The sequence below is a fragment of the Diabrotica virgifera genome, chromosome 6 (assembly GCF_917563875.1).
Source record: "Diabrotica virgifera virgifera chromosome 6, PGI_DIABVI_V3a".
In the NCBI taxonomy this organism is placed as follows: Eukaryota; Metazoa; Arthropoda; class Insecta; order Coleoptera; family Chrysomelidae; genus Diabrotica; species Diabrotica virgifera.
Window position 1 is genome coordinate 225,857,839 of NC_065448.1, and position 21,822 is coordinate 225,879,660.

Consider the following 21,822-nt stretch of genomic DNA (forward strand, 5'->3'; position numbering starts at 1 on the left):
CGCTACAGGTAGAGGAGACCGAACTAAGCGAGGCCGAACTTACGGGAGTCTACTGTACCTTCTGCTTTAATGATGTCTCTAGTCACTCTAATGGTATGTGGAGGTCCATTATCATGCATGCAAATTAAATTTTCTCCTGTTGCACCTCTGCAGAGTCTAACTACAGGTTATCAACATACATGTGAGCAGTCAAAGTTTATTGGATGAAAATTATAGGAGTTTTTTTACGGATCACAATTCCTCTCCAGAACATTACACTTCCCCTTGTATATTTGTGAACAGATCTGACAGTTTTCGTTCTGGCTTGTCTTCCTCGACCTCTATGTACACGCTTTCGTGGGTCATCTGATTTTACACAAATCCTGACTTTTTCTGAAAATAGCACATTTTGTCAATTCCCCATGTTCCAGTTTTGGTGGTAAACACACCAATTCAGGCGATCAATATTGTGCTGCCTGGATAACTCGAGAACCCATAACTGTCTCCTACTGTATACTTCTTGACACGAACCCTTCTTCTTATCGTTTCAACTGAAACAGTTACACCTGTAGCTTCCAAAAGCTGCCTTTGGAGCTGTAGGTAAGAAATGGGTAGGTGTCTTCCAGCTGATCGTGGCAGGCCGTTATTACTTTTTGGCGACTTTCCCTTGCTTTATTTTTGAGCTTCCTAGTTCCTGTTACCTAGCAAAGTTTTTGGACAGAACTCCCTGTATTACGCCCAGCTCTGCAGCTATGTCCATCTGAGAACATTACTTGCTCCACAAGACCAATAATCTTTCCCCATTGTAAGTTCTATAACCCCGCATGAGGCATATTTTCGTTTTTGGACGCAAAAGTTAGTTTATTTATTTTCGTTCAATTTGCAACTCAAGCAAATAACCTATACCGTACCGAGCTGTACTATTTGATTGTCTTATCGATTTGTTTATTTTCAATAAAAACCCTTATTCTTCGCAATAATAACAAGTTTTTTCAAAAGAAATAAATATTGCTTCGAAATACATGGTGATTCCATATAAGTTTGGGTGTGTGTATTTAAAATTATTTTGACAGTGATTTGAATTTCACACGCGCATATTGCTTGCCGTTTCCGGCACGCCAGGGTGGTTTAAAAAGAGTTTCCATTCATTGTAGTTTCTTTGAAGAAATTCGAAGAGTAAATTTATATCTAAATGAACAAAAATTGAAGAAATGGAACGATGATAAAATAGAACTTGACAAAGATGGGTAGATATCTTTCGGCATTTTAGAGTAGAACATATCCCACATGAAAATTTAAAGTTTTAACGGAAATTTCCTTATATTGTCCAGGCACTAATGCTGCTGTTGAAAGGGTATTTTCACTATGGAATGATTATTGGAGCAGTGAGAAGTCACAACTTTCTGTAAAAAACATTATCTGTCGTAACAGTCAAATTTAATATGCAAAAAGAAAGTTGTTCGGATGTGGCTACGTAATTAGACGATCATCCTCAGTTAGCAAAAAAATCCACAAAAGAAAATACAGTTTTTGTCGTTTTTTCTCCTGTTTTTTTCACCTGTGAAATATTTGCAAAGTGTACTCTTTTTGAACAAAAAATAGTTGGTCACCTTAATAACACGGGCTACATAGATAAATAACAAAGTATAATCAACTGTTAACCCGGTCTATATAGACATTTGAAATAACAAAAATTGCCGGAAAGACAAATTTTGGTGGAGAGCTAGGGTTTGCCATAACAAATAAAGTTTTAAAAGTCCCCATCAATCCCATCTTCTTCTTCTTCAGGTGCCGTCCTCGTTCCGAAGTTTGGCTATCATCAAGGCTATGCGTATTTTTGATACCGTAGATCTAAATAATTGGCAGCTGCTGCACTTGTACCAATCTCTTAAATTCTTCAACCATGAATGTCCCATGTGTACAACAAAAGTTATTCGGGGTCAAAGGTCAAAATTTGAGATTTTTTGGATTTTGTAACATGTATAATGTAACTTTTAAAATCGCGATATCTCAGGAATGGTAACGCTTAGGAAAAAATTGTAAGGACTATTTTTGTAGATAATGTTAAGATTTACAACTTTGGTTTGAGGTTGTTTTTTTTTATATAAAACTTACCGTTTTCGAGAAAAATCCAAAAAGTCTCAAATTTTGACATTTGAGCCCGAATAACTTTTGTTGCACACCTGGGATCGATGGTCACACTAAAACTTTATTTCTTATGGTAAACCCTAGCTCTCCACCAAAATTAGGCTTTCCGTAAATTTTTGTTATTTGCCAACTATTTTGATGTCCCCGGATTATGTACGTCCTCAAGGATTTGTTATTCATACTCGTATACCTTTTAGAACCTTCAAATCCTTGTATAAGATTTTTATATAGCTGTTTCTTTTCTTTACTGGCCTATCTATGTAGTCGGAGAGATAGAAGCGGATTTTGTGCGTGATAAGTAATATGGAAAACCTATACGGGGATATGTTGAATTAGTTGTGTACATGCCTTTCACCAACGGCCGGAAACCAGAGTGGGGGCCGAGGGTAGTTATAAGGGGTCAAAGTCGCGGTTTTTATTATTTTTTTGTGACGCTCATGATCGAGATAGTGCACCAAAATTTGGGAATAAGTAGGTCATGACTTAACTAAGTAAAATCTCTAGGGGCGGAACGCTGCGTGGCCGACAAAGGGGTGGGAGTAGGGGTGAATATAAAAAATATAAGGGGTTTTTTGCAACGTTCGTGAATGAAATAGTGGACCAAAATTTGGGAATAAGTAGACCATGACATTAGTAAGTAAAATCCCCAGAGCCGGAAACCAGAGTGGGGGACGAGGGTAGTTATAAGGGTCAAAGTCGCCGTTTTTATTATTTTTTTTTGTGACGCTCATGATCGAGATAGTGCACCAAAATTTGGGAATAAGTAGGTCATGACGTAACTAAGTAAAATCTCCAGGGGTGGCACGCTGCGTGGCCGACAAAGGGGTGGGGCAGGGGTGAATACAAAAAATATAAGGGGTTTTTTGCGGCGTTCGTGATTGAGAGAGTGCACCAAAATTTGGGAATAAGTAGACCATGACATACCTAAGTAAAATCCTCAGAGCCGGAAATCCGAGGTGGGGGACGAGGGTAGTTGTAAGGGGTCAAAGTCGCCGTTTTTATTATTTTTTTGTGACGCTCATGATCGACATAGTGCACCAAAATTTGGGAATAAGTAGGTCATGAGCTAACTAAGTACAATCTCCAGAGGTATAACGCTGCGTTGCCGATTAAGGGGGGGGGGGTAGGTGTGAATATAAAAAATATAAGGGGTTTTTTGCGACGTGCTAGAATGAGATAGTGCACCAAAATTTGGGAATAAGTAGATCACGACTTAGCTAAGCAAAAACCCCAGAGACGGAAACCAGAGTTGGGGATGAGGGTAGTTTTAATGGGTCAAAGTCGCAGTGTGTATTATTTTTTTTGTGACCCGGCACAACATTTGTCCCCCACGCAGCGTTCCGCCCCTGGAGATTTTACTGTCATGATCTATGTACTTATTCCCAAATTTGTGTGCACTATCTCGATCACGAGAGGCAAAAAAAAAACCCATATATTTTTATACTCACCCCTGCCTACCACCCCTTTGTACCCCAAGCAGCGTTCCACCCCTGGAGATTTTACTTAGTTACCTCATGACCTACTTACTCCCAAATTTTGGTGCACTATCTCCATCATGAGCGCCACAAAAAAAAAATAATGAAAACCTTGACTTTTACCCCTTATAACTACCCTCGTCCGCCACTCTGGTTTCCGCCTCTGGGGATATTACTTAGTTATGTCATGGTCTACTTATTCCCAAATTTTGGTGCACTATCTCAATCACGAACGTCGCAAAAAACCCTTACATTTTTTTATATTCACCCCTGCCCCACCCCTTTGTCGGCCACGCAGCGTTCCACTCCTGGAGATTTTACTTAGTTGCGTCATGACCTACTTATTCCCAAATTTTGGTCACTATCTCGATCATGAGCGTCACAAAAAATATAATAAAAAACTCACTCTGGTTTCCGGCTCTGGGGATTTTACTTATCTATGTCATGGTCTACTTATACCCAAATTTTGGTACACTACCTCAATCACGAACGTCGCAAAAAACCGCTTATATTTTTTATATTCACCCCTACCCCACCCCTTTGTCGGCCACGTAGCGTTGCGCCCCTAGAGATTTTACTTAGGTGCGTCATGACCTACTTATTCCCAAATTTTGGTGCACTATCTCGATCATGAGCGTCATAAAAAAATAATAAAAACCGCGACTTTGACCCCTTATAACTACCCTCGGCCCCCACTCTGGTTTCCGGCCGTTGGTGAAAGTCATGTACACAACTAATTCAACATATCCCCGTATAGTTTTTCCATATTACTTATCACGCACAAAATCCGCTCCCAGCTCTTAGACTAATGCTTCAACAATTTTGTTATAATGTATTTACATCAAAAATCTTATCCTGTTCTCGTTCTTGTCATTCGATAATAGACATAGACAGCTCGCAGACACTCTCTTAAAAACCCCATTTCCGTTCTGTCACAAGGAGCTGTCGGAAAGAGGATCTGGGATGTAATCAATGTCGGCAAAAGTGAATATACCGGCCGGCTCGGCTAGCTATATTATGCAGGCAGTCAATTAAGTCGGATGAGGCACTACGCTTAATGAAGTGTTTGATTGAATCTATTAAAACTAAGCGTGGTTGTAGTATAATGAAATGACATAACAAGAATCGACCTTGTTAACATTTGTTACGTTTCAAGATTATACATACAATATCTTTTTTCAGTTATGTATTAATTTGAATTTTAAATGTTTTTTAAATGTGTGAATATGTATTTAAAAGACCATGCTAAAGTCCGTAAAATACATACAAAAGTGCATAAACATGTCAAAATAAGAATATTATGGGCCAGATTTTGTTACTTAAGTCGCTGAACACGACTACGCCATCAGAACTAGTGTTGCCCAAAATCAGTCTTGGTCTTGCAGTCTTGGTCTTGTTCTTGCGTTTTTGCAAGACCAAGACCAAGACCAAGACCGCCTAATTTGAGCAAGACCAAGACCAAGACTTACCGTGCAAGATTTGAGCAAGAACAAGACTAAGCCTGCAAGACTCTTGCGTCTTGCAATAATTAGAACTGAGGGTCGTTTTATGAAGTATATTAGTTCGGGTATATTCTTAGGTATTATTTGCGTCAAGATATAAGAAATTTTACCTGACGCTGGTGGGATGTCCCTACCGATTTAGTATCATAATAAATAGTTGACGTTACTAATCCCTCAATTATCTTTGCGACGGGTGGCAATAGTTTTGGAACAGCTACTAGGGCCGTACTTTATATTATTTACAGAACTGACTCGTTACCTTGAGTAAAAACTTGAGTACTTGGGACATGTGATGAGAGGGCAAAAATACTCATTATTACAACTTATTATGCAAGGCAAAATCCGAGGAAAGCGAAATGTGGGAAGACGAAGAACATCCTGGCTTAAGAACTTACGGGAATGGTTCGAATGCAGTAGCGCAGAGATATTTAGAGCGGCAGTCAACAGGGTCCGCATTGCCATGATGATTTCCAACCTTCGATAGAAGATGGAACTTAAAGAAGAAGAAGACTCGTTACCTGCCAATGCAAATAAATTATTAAAATTAAAATTTCTAGACAATGTATTAAAAATTTTGTTTGCTGTAGACGAATTCGTTTACTCATCTGAAATTAACTTGCTTGGAATCAATTACAAACGATCACAAACAATTTTTATGTCCAATGCGCTCATTACGTGAATTTTGGAACTTTACCGCGCTGAGCAGATGGGACGTGAATTCTTCTTCTTCTTAAAGTGCCGTCTCCTCGATGGAGGTTGGCTACTACAATTGCAAACTCTTCTCTGTCTTCAGCTGTTCTCAGCTGACGTGAATTATAAATTGTAAAATTCTCTCATCTTCCTTAGTCTCAGCATCCGTATAGCTTGCAAATTGTAGAAGCCTCGGAGGTGTAATCAGAGAAGGTTCCCATTGTTTTCAGTCTGGTGGAATGTAGAGCAACATTATGTTGTTTTATGTGCGATTAGAGTGAACACTTAGACTTTTTATATATGTGATCCTTCACCACTTTCGATTTCACTTCCATCTAAGTTGATTGTGATATTTTTGTCATTTGTCATCACTTTTGTTTTATTTAAATTAATTTTTAAACCGATTTTCTCAGATTCTCATTTAAGCTCCTTCAGCATGCCGATCAATTCCTCTGTATTGTTGCTTATGAGTAGGTACTATGTCATCGGCAAATCTTACTCTTTCGCGGATTTTAATTCCGCGTTGTTCCCAATTTACCTTCATGAACGCATTTTCTAATGCAAGATGTAAAATGTAAATAATTTTGGAGATATGTTGTCTCCCTGTCTAACATCTCTTTCCGTTCTTATTTTGCTTGTTGTTAGGCCTTCTGCTACATTTATTTGCATAGTTGCATTGTCGTATATGTATTTTAGGAATGTTCTATATCTGGCATCAATCCTTGCGTTATTCATTCCGTCTAGCACGGAGAGTTCTACATAATCGATTGCCTTATTGTAATCCACAAATGCCAACTGAAGAGGCTCATTGTATTCGTTACAGTTTTCGATAACTGCATAAATATGAACTACTGCATAAAAAATCATTTTATTTTTAATAACATTTGTTTGCATATAAATTATGATAAGTAAACTAAGTCGGATCTAGGTAAATCATCTTATCTCAAGTATTACATCACTGATTAGGTATAGACAACCAATTGAATTTTGGATTAGAGATAGCTGTGGTTGCTCGAACAAGCAACGCGATAAACGACTAAAAAAATGAATATATTGTGATATTTTCCAGAAATATACGGTGTAGATACATATAAATAATATGTTATACAAGAATAGACGCAATAAATAATAAAAGTTTTTATTATATAACTAAAGATACATTCTGTTTAAATTTTCGTGTTCAATGTATTCACCCGTTATCTATTTGTGTTAGAATAAGGAAGTATTGCGTACATTATTCAGTAAACGGAAGTAAACAAAAAGTCTGTGTAGTCTATACTAGAATCTAGAATAGGTTATCAGAACCGATCCCTGGAGCCCCTGGTGCCCAAGGTTTTTGCTAGGCACGTCATATTCTCGAGTTTCGAGGGTTTTCGACACTAAATTGATACGAACAGGTTACTAGGTCTTATTGGGTTTCTGAGCACGAATATGACGTCAGAACCGACCCTCTGGGCACCTAGGTGCACGTCATCTTGTGGAATTTCGAGGCTTTCCAACACTAAAGGGCTAGCTACGCATTTTAATATTTGCGGATATTCAAATAGCTCAGCGCGATGTGCTAAATAAATATTAAAATGCCGATCGTCGCAGTCCATTCTGTAGCGGGCTGTTCCGTATAAGTGGTTTAAGTTTTATACAACCGGTTTTAATGATTGGAAAAATGCTTCTCAAAGAGCGGTAGATCACGAAAATTCTCCTTGTCATAAGTCACACCAGAGAACATTAAAATTGAGAGGTCAAATAAAAGGACATGTTAGTTCAAGTCTTGCTGATCAGTTAAATAAGGAAACTGACTACTGGAGGAATGTTCTTAAACGTTTTGTTGCCGCTATAAAATTTCTATCCACAAAAGGATTAGCTTTTCGTGATAGCCGTGAACATTTAGGACTGTTTGTGTTTGATCAAGGCAACTTTTTAGGTTTAATCCAATTTTAATCCGAGTTTGACCCCTTTCTAGCAGAGCATTTGAAAGTATATGGCGATGGAGGTTCAGGTACAACTTCATACATTTCTAAGTCAAGTTTCATGATCCTTCTAGTCCTGTCGCCAGGGGGGTACAACGGCCTCCTTAATTCAGATGGACTTACCCAAGTTTTTTTTATGTGTTTTGACCCGTAGAACACGAATTTTTTGGGTAACAGTTGATCCGGATGTCGATAAGATTGTTATAGACAAAGAACTTGAGGAATCACATAACAGCGATTTTTCGCAAAATAAAACATTATTTTGTATTTTCTGGGTGATTCTCAGCAAAAAATGGTCTTACAAGTTTTTTCGTAGGATGCATAGTTTTCGAGATAAACGCGGTTAAACTTTTAAAAAATCGAAAAAGTGCAATTTTTGAACCCGAAAAACTTTTGATTAAAAGATAAAATAGCAATTCTGCTTACTGCATTTGAAAGTTCAAGTCAAATTCTATCGGTTTTGATTATTTGCATTGCTAAAAATTAAGTTTTTATTTGTTAAACAAAGCCATAAACACATAGTGTTTCCCGTGCCCAATGCATGCGTTTTAATGTACGTAATATACGTAGAAATTGTCTGTATACGTGCCTACTCGTTCGATTTCAAATGAGCATTGAAAACATCATTCAATCACTATGTGTTTATAGCTTTGTTTAACAATAAAAAAATTTATTTTTAGCAATGAAAGTAATCAAAACCGATAGAATTTGAGGTCCGTGAACTTAGCCCGAAAAAGTCGGGAAAAAAAATGCGATTGATGCCATTCGTTTGTCCATTGATTGTCCACGTTTGTCCACCATTTTATTTCGTTAGTCCACCCATCAATTCTTTTTTATAAACAAAAATTTTTTTTCGGGCTAACTTCACAAATCCACAAATTTTCGAAAATTTAAAAAAACTCTTGCTATATTGTTTGTCCATCGTTTGTCCATGTTTGTCCACCACATAATTTTTTTTGTCCACCCTCTGAAACAACCCCCTGTTAATTGTTATTATTATTTTTTCTTAATTCGGGCTAGCTTCACGTTCCCTTAAATGGGCATTTAAACGTTAATTCGGGTGCAGAATCACAACTACCCGTTTGTCCACCCCTTTGCAGCGTTTGTCCAACCCCTTAAAGTGCGAAACAACCCCCCTGTTAATTGCAATTATTTTTTTATTTCTTAATTCGGGCTAGCTTCACGTTCCCTTAAATGGGCATTTAAACGTTAATTCGGGTGCATAATCACAACTACCCGTTTGTCCACCCCTTTGCAGCGTTTGTCCAACCCCTTAAAGTGCGAAACAACCCACCTGTTAATTGTACTTATTTTTTTATTTCTTAATTCGGGCTAGCTTCACGTTCCCTTAAATGGGCATTTAAACGTTAATTCGGGTGCAGAATCACAACTACCCGTTTGTCCACACCTTCGCAGCGTTTGTCCAGCCCCTTAAAGTGCGAAACAACCCCCTAGTTAATTGTAATTATTTTTTTATTTCTTTATTCGGGCTAACTTCACGTTCCCTTAAATGGGCATTTAAACGTTAATTCGGATGCAGAATCACAACTACCCGTTTGTCCACCCCTTCGCAGCGTTTGTCCAGCCCCTTAAAGTGCGAAACAACCCCCAGTTAATTGTAATTATTTTTTAATTTATTTATTTGGAGGGGTTGGACAAACGCTGCGAAGGTGTATACAAACGGGTAGTTGTGATTCTGCACCCGAATTAACGTTTAAATGCCCATTTAAGGGAACGAGAAGCTAGCCCGAATTAAGAAATAAAAAAATAATTACAATTAACAGGGGGTTGTTTCAGAGAGTGGACAAAAAAAAATTATGTGGTGGACAAACATGGACAAACGATGGACAAACAATATAGCAACGCTTAGTTGTGATTCTGCACCCGAATTAACGTTTAAATGCCCAGTTAAGAGAACGTGAAGTTAGCCCGAATTAAGAAATAAAAAAATAATTACAATTAACAGGGGATTGTTTCAGAGGGTGGACAAAAAAATTATGTGGTGGACAAACATGGACAAACGATGGACAAACAATATAGCAAGAGTTTTTTTAAATTTTAGAAAATTTGTGAATTTGTGAAGCTAGCCCGAAAAAAAATTTTTGTTAATAAAAAAAAATTGATGGGTGGACTAACGAAATAACATGGTGGACAAACATGGACAATCAATGGACAATCGAATGGCATCGATCACATTTTTTTGCTGCGAAGGGGTGGACAAATGGGTAGTTGTGATTCTGCACCCGAATTAACGTTTAAATGCCCATTTAAGAGAACGTGAATTTAGCCCGAATAAAGAAATAAAAAAAATTACAATTAACGGGGGGGTTGTTTCGCACTTTAAGGGGTTGGAAAAACGCTGCGAAGGTGTGGACAAACGGGTAGTTGTGATTCGGCACCCGAATTAACGTTTAAATGCCCATTTAAGAGAACGCGAAGCTAGCCCGAATTAAGAAATAAAAAAATAATTACAATTGACAGGGGGTTGTTTCGCACTTTAAGGGGTTGAACAAACGCTGCAAAGGGGTGGACAAACGCTTAGTTGTGATTCTGCACCCGAATTAACGTTTAAATGCCCATTTAAGAGAACGTGAAGTTAGCCCAAATTAAGAAATAAAAAAATAATTACAATTAACAGGGGGTTGTTTCAGAGGGTGGACAAAAAAAAATATGTGGTGGACAAACATGGACAAACGATGGACAAACAATATAGCAAGAGTTTTTTTAAATTTTCGAAAATTTGTGGATTTGTGAAGTTAGCCCGAAAAAAAATTTTTGTTTATAAAAAAGAATTGATGGGTGGACTAACGAAATAAAATGGTGGACAAACGTGGACAATCAATGGACAAACGAATGGCATCAATCGCATTTTTTTCCCCGACTTTTTCGGGCTAACTTCACGGAGCTTAGAATTTGACTTGAACTTTCAAATGCGGTAAGCAGAATTGCTATTTTATTTTTCAATCAAGTTATTCGGTTTCGAACATTGCAATTTTTCGATTTTTTGAAAGTTCAACCGCGTTTATGTAGAAAACTATGCATCCTACAAAAAACTTGTAAAGACATTTTTTGCTTAGAATGATCTAAAAAATACAAAAAAATGTTTTGTTTTGCGAAAAATCGCTGTTATGTGATTCCTCAAGTTCTTTGTTTATAACAATCTTAAAGACATCCGGATCGACTGTTACCCAAAAAATTCGTGTTCTACGGGTCAAAATACATAAAAAAAAACTTGGGTAAGTCCATCTGAATTAAGGAGGCCGTTGTACCCCCACTGGCGACAGGACTATTACGGCTGAAAATGTTCGAAAACATATAAATGAAGCTAAGGTAGCAAAATATTTTGGGATTGTGATAGACTCCACTCCAGACATATCTCATATTGACCAATTAACGTTGGTACTAAGGTATATAACTAGGGATGGCATACCCGTAGAACGCTTTTTGTGTTTTTTGCCTAACGTCGGACACAAAGCTGAAGAGATAGTAAATGCTATTATCGATGTTTTTGATAAATTCGGTTTGGATGTCACAAAATGCCGTGGTCAGTCATATGACAATGCCAGTAATATGGCAGGGATCTACTCAGGTGTTCAAGCCACAATAAAAAAACTATGTCCTCAGGCTGAGTATGTCCCATGTGCCGCTCATTCCTTAAATCTGGTAGGATCTGTGGCCGTTAGTTCATGTGTGGTTGCTGTTTCTTTTTTTGGTCTACTTCAAGAACTGTACAATTTTTTCACAAGTTCAACACATCGATGGGAGCTGTATTTGAACCACAAATGCTCTGTGGTACTTCAAAGCCTATCTAAAACACGTTGGTCAGCGAGAAACCTAGAAACGTTTAGGTAGCCATATTATTTATATGTTTTTCAAGAAAACTGTAAGTAGGTATTTACTCTCTGTGTTAGAAAACATTAATTACGGTAATTTTGTCATCATCATTCTCTTTGCCTTATCCCTATGCGGGGTCGGCTTCCCTAATTGCATTTCTCCACACAATTCTATCTTGGGTCATATCAATGTTAATGCTTCCCCCCAGGTCTTCTTTGGTCTTCCTCTCCTACTCCTTCCAGGAATCTGCACTTCAGGTATTCTTCTTATTGGGTGATTAACGTCTCGACGTTGAACATGACCAAACCATCTTAACATATGCTCTCTCATTTTGGCATCAATTGGTGCCACACCCAGACTTCCCCTAATATACTCATTTCTAATTTTATCCAAAATTGTCACTCCACTCATCCATCTAAGCATTCTCATTTCCGCCACATGCATTCGTTGTTCCTTTTTCTTTTTCAACTGCCCAACATTCAGTTCCGTGCATCATAGCCGGTCTTATGGCTGTTTTATAGAATTTTCCCTTCAACTTCATTGGAATTTTTCTGTCACACAACACACCACTCGCTTCTTTCCACTTCATCCATCCAGCCCTAATTCTACTGCATGCATCTCCATATCTCCATCTATTTCTCCATTACTCTGTAATACCGATCCTACGTACTTAAAACTATTGCTTTTCACAATCATTTCACCATCCAAAGATACCATTTTATTTGTAGTAACTCCATCTTTAAATGAACATTCCAAATACTCTGTTTTTGTCCTACTAAGTTTTAAACCCTTTTCCTCCAGAGTTTGTCTCCACTGTTCCAGTTTTTGTTTTAAGTCTCTTTCACTATTTCCTATTAACACTACATCATCAGCATACATTAGGCACCATGGAATACTACCCTGTAGTTTCGATGTTATCTGGTCCAAAACTAATGAGAATAAATAAGGACTAAGCACAGAGCCTTGGTGCAATCCTACTTTCACCTGAAATTTATCAGTCTCTCCCACACCTGTCCTAACACTAATCGTTACTCCCTCATACATACCTCTCACAATCTTTACATATTCGCCAGGGACTCTTTTCTTATTGAGAGCCCACCACAGAATCTCTCGAGGAACTCTATCATATGCTTTCTCAAGATCAATGAATACCATATGAGCGTTGGTCTCTTTATTCCTGTATTTTTCCATCAGTTGCCTTACAATGAAAATTGCATCTGTTGTTGATCTGCCCTGCATAAAGCCAAATTGATTATCGGATATTTCGGTTTCTTCACGTATCCGTCTATCAATTACTCTCTCCCATATTTTCATGGTGTGGCTAAGTAGTTTTATCGCCCTGTAGTTTGTGCATTGTTGTATGTCTCCCTTGTTTTTGTAGACAGGTACTAATATACTGCTTCTCCATTCGTCTGGTACAAAATTACGGTAATTTTGTATTTACTATTTTCAATCCTTAGCACACTTCTCTTTTATAACTATAGAAAAGCAAAAGAACACTAGGGTATAAGTTTTTATTAAAATAATCAGCAGCGAAACACAAAAGTTGGTTGGTTATGAGGAGGGAGGGGGGGGGGGATATTAAGGCGTTGGGCGCCAGAAATATTAGTGCCTAGTCGGGTTCAACATGTAAATCCGGCCCTGTTTAGAAGTCAACCAAACTATCGGCTGATAAAAAGTCTGCAGTCTGCGGGGCTCTTATACACTGCTACAGTATGACTCACATTGTGGCAGGTATGGCATGGAGAGCTGAACCTTTACAGACACTAATAAAAAAGAATGTGTGTGTACTTTGTACGCACGTAAGAAGTTATACTTATAACAGAATAAAACACACACAAACACATTGAAAAATGCCACAAATTATTTCTGAACAATAATTGTTGGAAAAATTTTAATTAAATACGTATATTTTCTTTAAAAAAATTATATAATAATATACTTACAATCATAAAATGTATAAAAAAAATAAAAAAATTAAGGTTTGTATTGGGGATTGAACCCACGTACATTGTGTTCAATTTCCAGCACCTTTACATATCGGCTACCGGGACATATGCATCTTACTGGAAGATAGAGCAACTGAACAACTTGACAGTTCCGAATCTAACCACATTAGTTTGACGTCTACGGAATTCAAATATTACAACACAACAAAACAGAGCAAGAAAACAATATTAGATGAATATTTTTAGAAATTTTGTTGGTTAGGTAGGTTTATTTTACATACATAGTAGGTAGGTTTATTTTACATTTTCCAAATAGGTTATGTAATTTTTTATTGCGATACTGAAACATTTACAATTATTATTACGTACCTGTTGCTTTTAAAAACTATTTAAAAAGTCACTACAATTATAAACTTTTTTGTTTCTGTCCTCACAACAATAAAACTAATATATTATACAACATTTGTTTACCTTCATATTGAACAATTATTATTGACAGATCATTTCAACACCCAATCAGAGCCCGTATAACGACTAATACCATACTGTCGGTGTGCGCATGCGCGCAGATTAATAATAAATAATCACCCTCAATCGCACCAAAAGAAGTATAACTTCAAAAATTGGGATCCATTGAAATGTGGATCTACCGACGAATATTGGGGATGAGTTGGGTTGACCGAATAAGAAATAAAATAGTTTTACACCGAATGAAAAAGAATATAGATATAAGAAAAACAATAAAAAATCGAAAGTTACAATATTTCGGCCATGTAATGAGACATCCAGGGAGGTATAACTTTCTACAGCTCATAATACAGGGCAAGATCGCGAGCAAGTCGAAGAAGAGGACCAGGCAGAAGAAGAACATCCTGGCTCCGAAATCTCCGAGAGAGATGTAGACAAAATCAATATTCCCAAAATGATCGCCAACGTTCGATAATCGGACAAGGCACTTCTACTACAGGAAGTTGAGGAGAAAGAGGAGTAATTTCAGTGGCGCGTAAAATTATACTATAATTTTACGTGTATAATTCTATAATTTTATAATAATTATACTATTATTTTAGTAAGCAATAAGTAACATTTCATGCAACAATTTCCTTCAAACTATTTCGTTCTTTGAGTATACGAAAGAAGAAAAAGATCTTTGAAAAAGTTGTCTCCGCATCTGTCAAAATTTTTGAAAAAAGATGAATAACTCAAAAAATATGAAGTTTTGATCTATAGTACCTTTTCCAAATTTTGTCTAGAATCTTATGCAGAATCTAAAAATGCAACAATATACAGGGTGTTCCATTTAAAATAACAAAGTTGCTGTTCACTTCCGGTATGACCGGAAGTGAGATGTCCGTCAAAATATTTTTTTTTAAATTCTCCATAACTTGTAATTCCCATAACCCATTATTTATAAAAATAGTGTAAGTAGTTTCGAATATTTATATACCTAGTGTAAAAATGTCGTCAAACTCCCTGTATTATAACAGAGTTCATTACCAATGAAATAACCTTCAAAAATTGTCTACTTTCATTCAAATACTGTTGAGATCTTAAAGAACCGGTTTCTGTAAAATACTATAATTGTATAAAGGTTAAATTCCTTCCTTGCTGTAGTAAGTTTATTAAAAACTGTGGAAGCAGTCCCTAAATACATCTATAAAACTGTTTTATAAGTTGAGTTAGACTTGCATGATTTTATAAAACAAAAATATACAAGGATATGAAAGAGACAGATGGTAAAATGTGCTAAAAACTAACCTTTAAACAAACAAAAACAAAACAGCTACTGTTCCAGCTACAAAGCACGTGTATAAAGTCTCATCGGACGATATTTTCTATCTCGTTTACGGACTTGTCGACTTGCACTTCGCGCTAAATCACAACCACAGGTATTCTGATTCTGAAAACTGAAGTTAATCCCGTTGGCCGGTATTTTATGTCAGCGCGCCGAACGGGGGGATTCCGATCTTTTCAACTGAATCAATTCGCTATTGTCAGCTAAAAGCGCTTGAAACGTGTTGGCGAAATAACTGGGCGAGTGGGCCGCTGATTCGGAGTAGAGGTGTGCGGTATAATTGTAACTGTTATTGGATCGGATGTTGCACAATATTCTTCTGAAGCTATTTTCTTGGGTCATTTTTGCAATTAACTAGTTTTGATGGGAAATAAGCCACAATTTTACTAAAAAAATTATTTTATTAACGATTCGACGCCCAAATCGGGTGTCATTGTCAAAATACTTTTTTTATTTTGACAACGATACCCGATTTGGGCGTCGAAACGTTAATAAAATAATTTTTTTAGTAAAATTGGGGCTTATTTCCCATCAAAACTAGTTAATTGCACAACATTTTTAATGCCTTTACAGGATACATCCTATGACATTTTATAACAATGTATAAACGATTACACTTCTTAAAATGGATCAAGATAAGGGACCGTTCAAGTATTACCTAAGGGGGGGGGTTAAAAAAATCTTCAAAATTGCGTTACGCAATAGTTAAACGTTAAACGCCCATTATAGTGCGCTACGTAAGGGGGAGGGGGGTAAAAAATCTTTAAAGATCGCGTTACGTAATACTTGAACGCTCCCTAACGTGATGGATGCCCAAACAGCCTTGACGGACAACGTTAAAAAATTGAATACCTATATGATAGTTCTTCTTGCGGTGTCATATTCATCATCATCCAACCAATTTACGTCCACTGCTGGATATAGGTCTCCCCTCATTGTTTCCACACTTCACGGTTTTGTGCTGATCAGTGGCGTAGCGTGAGTGTCGGCTGCCCGGGGCGGATGACAATTTTGCCGCCCTCTTATTTAGGTATTTTAATTTAATGTATACTACTATACATTACATACATTAATTATAGAGAACTTTTCGGCGAGAACAGTCATCATTATTTTGCATTATACTGGTTAGATTTTAAATAAAAAAGTTTATATAAGTTTTACAATCACGATTAATAATTCTCTGTCAATATTATCTGCAAAGCATTTACTTTCTGAGCGCACAATTTTATGTCAAGTCCCCTTGTTTGTAAATATTTTTGTGCATGATTCACTTCCTGTAGCACCGGTTGACACAGGCCCAAAAAAACAAAGAAAGGAAAATGACTGTATCGAAACTAGTAAAGCACCTGCATCTGTCCTAGTGTTTAAGCTTTCACATGCCTCTGTCAGTTTTTCCAAAGTGACAAGAATGTCTTTGTAATGATGCCATGTAGCCTGTAGCTGCTCTCATAACTTCCCAACGATGTGCCCATGAGGAAAAAAAGAATAGCGACGTTCTAAAGTGTCGAAAAAATTTACTGAATCCACCTCAACTGAGTCAGCTTGTAAACAAACTAGGTTTAATAAATGATTTGAGCAAGGTACGAATTAAACTTTAGGGTTTATTTCTTGAATTCTTTGCTGAACTCTTGAATACTTTCCAGCCATAACAGCAGCATTATCATATGAATGGCCTCTACAGTTGCTTATATCTAGGCCATCAGCTTGAATATTTTCCAAAATCATTTTTGAAATTCGTTCAGCAGTTTTGTCTTTAGTTTCAATGAAATCTATAAAAGATTCCATTATTTTTACTTCCTGATTTTCAATTACTACGTATCTTAATACCTGACTCGATTGATCTTTATGAGAAAGATCTGGAGTGCTGTCGAATAAAATTGAATAATACTTAGCCTTTTTTATTTGCCCGATGATATGTTGGCGAGCATTATTTCCCAAAAGGCAATAAATTCGTTTTGTATTTGTGGTGACATACATATTTATAAGTGATTGAAATTTTGCCACACATTTTAGAACTTACAAGATGTTCACGAAGTACAGGATCGTATTTTGCAACTAAATTAACCAATTCTAAAAAGTTTGCTCTGTTGGTACTGGTGTCGTTTTCTATATGTCCACGTAAAGCCAAATTTTGTTTGGCAAGGAATCTTATAATATCAAACATTCTGATAAGAACTTCCTGCCATTTCTTTATTTCTTTTGCCACTATGTCTTGCTCTTTTTGTCAATAGTCTGTCCTTTTGGAAGTCTGCTCTCCAACTCCTTCCATTTGCAATAATTTTGGATGTGTAGTGCACTCGAATCGTAACTTGAAACCTTAGGATTTAATTTCCACCAAGTATTAAATCCATCAGATGAGCAAAATTTAGATCCATTCGGTGTATTTACGTTCTCAAATAAACCACAACAAAAGCAAAATAATGATGCTTTAGATGGAGAATAAACCATCCAAGTGCGTAAAACTTTTTCGTCCTTAGTCAATGTACGGTAAAACCATTCCTTAGTAAGCCGTCTTGCCTCTCCTTTTGATTTTATAGATACCGTGCTCCTTTCAGTCGGTCCAAATTTGTAGTTGCGATAAAAATATAAAATGGTTCAAATATTTACAAAATATTTTTATTATTTATTGTTAAATTTTGCCGCCCCCTAAAAAGAGCCGCCCGGGGCGGACCGCCCCTGCCGCCCCCACTACGCTACGCCACTGGTGCTGATTTTTGCCAGTTGTTACTAATCCACCTGATATCATAGGTATGCATGGGCGCCCATACCCATGGGCAGGGGGGGGGGCGTATCCCCCCTAGCTTTTCGGGTGCTGTTAACTATATACGGTTATCCAAAGTATACAAAATATAATGTGCACAGTGCACAATCTTCACGTCTGACCCCACCCCCCCCCCCCGAAAATTTTTATATGGACGTCCGTGTAGGTATGTCCATCGTGTAGGCGGCCTACCTCTACTGCGGCGCATATCTTTTCTTAGTCTCCATTCCATTAGCTTTCGTGTCCATCTCGAATCATTCAGCCTGGCGACGTGTCCTGTCCAGTTTCATTTGAGCCTGGTGGCACGTTCTATAACTCTTATTTTATCCCGTAGGGTTACGCCCAGCATGAAACTTTTAAAAGTTTTGAAGATACATTAAACGTGAACAATGTTTTTATTTATTTTTATAGATTTTTTTTAGTTCTTGAACATTTTATTGCTTGCATTTTTTGTTATTGATTTTGAGAATAGATTGAAGGTTTACGTTATGTAGGTACATACATATATAAAATGATATTGGAATTGACAGTGAACGTAGACAATATTCTTGTATATTTTTATTAACTGTTGTTTTTATTTTGTTAAACATTTCATTGATTTCAATTTGTTATTGATTGATTTTTTTTTTGTTTGTATGTAAAAAATACCTAGGTATTTGAAATAATGATGTCCAACTTATTTACTTTTTTTCTACTTATAAGTAGGTACCTACCTACCCACCTATTTAACCTACTTAATTATCTACTTGTTATACTGTTTTTTACTAAAAAAAAGGTAGTTCATCTTTCAATATTTGCTGCCCATACCCAAAGTATCACTTTTTTGCAATGTAATAGCAAAAAAAGCAAAAAATAAAAACTACCGAAATTTGACGGTTTCTACCGAAAAAAATCTACCGAAATTTGACGGATTCTACTTGAAAATTAGCAGCAGCCTACCGAAATTTTGTCCAAGACCTGTGGCAACACTGCTCAGGCGTCTGTGTGCGTCATGATGGCTTGAAATAATTTTACCAATTTTCTTGGTATACCTACCTACCAATTTCTTGCACAAAGAAGTACCTATATTTAAGAATTTTAGCAAGTTGAAATTTTTAAAATTTAAAACTTAAAATATCCAGAATATTTACCTAATTAGGATTTAAGTTGGTCCTGATAACTTATAGTAGAGGATCCGATATAAGGTCGATTTGCACCGATCGGCGATCTGTTTAATGGATAAAAATTATTGGATAATAATATGTAATTTAGCATGTTAACAATTACAAAAAACAGGAGTTGCGCGATCTAATCTTGTTCTAACTATAATTAATTAATAATTATAAAATTATATTTTTTTATGAACTTTAAAATAAAATTTTCGACCCGGGCAGATATTATTTCAGATTTTTTGGATCATTCTAAACAAAAAAGGTCTTTTCTATTTTTTCTTTAAAGTTGATCGTTTTTGAATTTTAAATAATTTAAAACTGAAAAAAGAACGAAAGATGACAATGTTCAAGGCTTAAAAACATAAGTAAAAAATATAATTTTTGTAATCATTAAGTACACAAATTTAAGTTCAAACCTTTTTCTATCAGGTCTCGATAAGAATTTTAGCCATGTTTTATTCTAAAACATATCTTTTAAATTGTTAATGAGGAAGGTTTCTTATGGGGAGACGGGCATTAACAACAACGAAAAAACAATGTTTCAAAATGAAATAAGTCCAAAAGACTTATCAAGAGCGGATAGAATAAGGTTTGAACTTGAATTTAGGTACCACGTAATTTCAAAAATGATATTTTACACTTATGTTGACCTAAAAAATCTGAAATAATATATGCCCGAGTCGATTTTTTTTTAATTTATAAAAAAGTCATTTTTTAATTATTAATTAATTATAGTTAGAACAAGATTAGATCTGGCAACCCTTGTTTTTTGTAATTATTGGTTACATGCTAAATTACATATCCAATAATTTTTATCCATTAAACAGATCGGTGCAAATCGACCTTATATATTTTAGGTCTGGATCCCGCGTATGAAAAAAAAAGTTGATTAATAGCAAGCTGAAAATTTGGTAATAGCTTAAGGGTGTCTAGTCGAATAAACTTTGATATGTGTGAACACTGGAACAGGGGCAGTTTTAATTTTGGAACAGGTTAAAAATTTGGAACGGTCACAGCACGAAAACGGCACATTTATTTTGTCCGACAGAACAGACTTAAACTCTTCGAACAGAGATTAAACTCTCATGCAAAAATCAGACTGCTATTTATCACCAAATGGGCGTTTTAATGAGTGGAACATGTAGAATATGTCAAATGACAGGAATTGTGACAGGTAATAAATAGCAGTCTGATTTTTTCATGAGAGTTTAATCTCTGTTCGGAGAGTTTAAGTCTGTTCTGTCGGACAAAATAAATGTGCCGTTTTCGTGCTGTGACCGTTCCAAATTTTTAACCTGTTCCACAATTAAAACTGCCCCTGTTTCAGTGTTCCCATATATCAAAGTTTATTCGACTAGACACCCTTAAGCTATTAACAAATTTTCAGCTTGCTATTAATCAACTTTTTTTTCATACGCGGGATCCAGACCTATTTAGTCTGGGCTGATTATCGCAGAATAGGCCATTTTTGGGAAAAGTTATTTACCAGCAATTTTATTGCTGGAATCGAATCTTATGATTTTATATATTAATAATATAGATATGCAAAGTCCGCAGATAGTGTGCTATTTTTTTTATAAAAAAAATGGCGCCCGAAAATCGTGTTTTTTTCAATTTTTGCTCTATCACTCCAAAGATTTTAACTTTAGACCAAAAACACTCAAATAAAAATTCACAGCAATTAAATTCTGCATAGAGACGTGTTTTTTCCGATTTACTTCGACGAAAACTTTCCCCGGAAAAAGCGGGTTTTTCCAACAAAATCTTTAATTTTCAACTAAACTTTTAGATAAGTAGTTGTTAATCAATAATTAAATAACTTGGCAACATAAAAGCTCATTCCGTATATATTATAATTCCAGAAGCCGATGGAAATTGAATGAACAGTTTAGTAACAATTGAAATGTTAATTAAAAATTTACGGTCGCTATAATAACTACAATAATTATGATGCATAAAAATAACTATGATTTTTTCATAAAAAGACACTATACCTATCCAATGTACTTTACAGAATTGAAATTGGACTATTTAAGCGGCCTCAGGAATATGTATTTTAAAATTATAAACAATTTTTTGGCTTATAAACAAATAGAATATCTCGGGAAATATTAAACTAAATTAAATTGTGAAAACGGTATTCGAAAGACAGCGGCAGGACTCTTCTTCTAAAAGAAAAAAAGTTTAATTATGACGAGTGGTTCCAGAGATACAATCGGTCAAAGTTGACCGAAATTTACGGCAAAGATATAAACAATAAGATCATAATTTTCAAACCATCACCTTTTTATTTTTGTCCTCTTTCTCCACACCAATTTTCATATCTTTAAAATCCTCATAACATATATTATTATAATAAAAACTATCGATAATACGTGTGAAAGTTGCCAAAAATAGCAAAATTCCAATCAAAAATTAGGTTGGAGAAAATGTAACCCTCAAAGTTCAAAATCGGTATACGTTAAAAAAATGCATTTTCTCGGCTTCCCATGGAGCAATTTCCTTCATTCCTTAGTTATTCCGAAGTAACTCGAGTAGAGCCATCGAACTAACGCATTATTAAATGTCAAA

At 36.0% G+C, this 21,822-nt stretch overlaps 1 protein-coding gene across 1 annotated transcript in view; it reads right to left on the bottom strand.

Annotated features, from left to right (window-relative positions):
* Window positions 1-15,535, bottom strand: part of LOC126887296 (2-acylglycerol O-acyltransferase 1-like) — a 110,468-nt gene extending 94,933 nt beyond the window's left edge. Inside the window, exon 1 of the mRNA XM_050654709.1 lies at window positions 15,303-15,535. The gene's annotated coding sequence lies outside the window, so the exon portion shown is untranslated. The remainder of the gene's footprint in view (window positions 1-15,302) is intronic.
* Between the last annotated feature and the right edge of the window lie 6,287 nt (window positions 15,536-21,822).